General features: G+C 54.8%; 1 protein-coding gene and 1 long non-coding RNA gene across 2 annotated transcripts in view; one reads left to right on the forward strand and one right to left on the reverse strand.

Annotated features, from left to right (window-relative positions):
• Window positions 1–428: 428 nt before the first annotated feature.
• On the reverse strand, window positions 429–1,295 carry LOC115287487. The gene is made up of 2 exons (XR_003906502.1): window positions 950–1,295; window positions 429–703 (listed from the first exon to the last, which is right to left on the reverse strand). It is a non-coding gene; the product is annotated as an uncharacterized LOC115287487 (long non-coding RNA).
• KLF7 (Kruppel like factor 7) overlaps window positions 724–1,514 on the forward strand; it is an 86,228-nt gene continuing 85,437 nt past the window's right edge. The window contains exon 1 of the mRNA XM_029933971.1: window positions 724–855. The gene's annotated coding sequence lies outside the window, so the exon portion shown is untranslated. The remainder of the gene's footprint in view (window positions 856–1,514) is intronic.

The following is a 1,514-nucleotide window of genomic DNA, read 5'->3' on the forward strand; positions in this document are numbered from 1 at the left end:
AGATACCACTATTTCCATTTCTCAGATGGGTAATTAGAGGGTCTGAGCTAGTCAGCTCAGTCACAGGGCTAGTAAACAGCAGCACCAGTGACCATAAGGATCAAGTCAACACATTAATTGGGATGTGATGGCTGTAAGTGGTTTTCTGCTTCTGGGAAAGGCCCATCTGGCCTTTCAAAGAGAGGCCTTCATGAGAAGTGCACTGGTGCTAACACATATGTGTGCTATCATGGTATCATCTTATTCATGTATGCCATTTAACCCTTTTGCAGCACTAATGTGTATACCTAATACTAAATGCACTAAGATCCTTGCATATGCCATGCATATACACTCCAGGAACTACACCAATTATACTCCTACAATGGATGCTGTAGATCTAACCAACAGAATTCCAGACATCACAAAGTAAATAAACTAGTCTTTCCTCAAACCCAGTAATTCATGTTTAATTTCCCCTGGCAAGAACTAAATTTCAAATTGTGTTCGTTCTACAAAGCAGAATCTTGCAAATATTATGATCTGGAGTCCCACATAGTCAGAAGGAGGCAAAACTGAGAAGGGCGATTAAGGTGCATGTGTTTCTTTTCTTCTCATCTGAGTAAGTATCGAATTCTGTAGTCGTCCCAAAAGTGTAAGCTCAGCTCACGGTACATTTTGGGGAAGCTTGCCTCGCACTAAACACGCAAACAACTGGTCGACCCTAGAAACGTAAGCGTGCAGGATTTTCATCTCAGAGAGGAGTATCTCTGTATATTTCTATATGCCAGCTCCAGAATCGGATCCGGTTCCGACTCTTCACCACCCACCGCAGCTCGGTGGACCCCTTTCCCGAAGGCACAAGGGGAACCTCAGGTTTGAGCCCCCACATAAGCTGCCTGCGCCCCGCGTCTGCCCGGGCAACTTGCATTCTGACTCCCACTCCCGCGAAATGTCCTCTTTCGATCACCTCTAACTGGGCGTCTGCCTCCCGAGGCGGACCCTGCGGGGGGTCCCCGCGAGTGGAGGGCGGGTGGCGTCGCGCACCGGGGCGCCGGCGGGGCGGGGACTGCGTGTGCGGGGGGCGAGCGCCGGTTGTTGTCACCGCGCCGCTCCCCTTTGTTCGGTTCCATTGTGTGCTACTTCCTCCTCGGGCGCTTCTTCCTGCGCCCTGGCAGCCTGTGGGCAACTTCTGAAAGGGCTTTGGGGGGCCTTTTTCTTTCTTTCTCGGTTTATTTTTTAGTGAGGCCCTCCTTTGCACGCCTCTCCCTCGCGGCTCGCCGCCCCCGGGCCCCGGAGGGAGGCAGTGTGGGAAGTGTCAGTGCCTCCTCCCCCACCCCCGACGGCAGCTCCGCCGGGCTCCCGCCCCGCTCTTCCTCCAGGAGGCATTCTAACCCCGCATTCTGGACTTTCACCTCCAGACCAGGAGCGTCACCGTCGGGACCGCGACACGCGACCCCGCCCCTCCGAGGGGCGCAGCCTCGGCGCCCCGGGCTCCGCCGGGCAACCGGAGCGAAGGTCGGAGGCCGGCGCGC

This window comes from Suricata suricatta, chromosome 3 (genome assembly GCF_006229205.1).
Source record: "Suricata suricatta isolate VVHF042 chromosome 3, meerkat_22Aug2017_6uvM2_HiC, whole genome shotgun sequence".
NCBI classification, from domain to species: Eukaryota; Metazoa; Chordata; class Mammalia; order Carnivora; family Herpestidae; genus Suricata; species Suricata suricatta.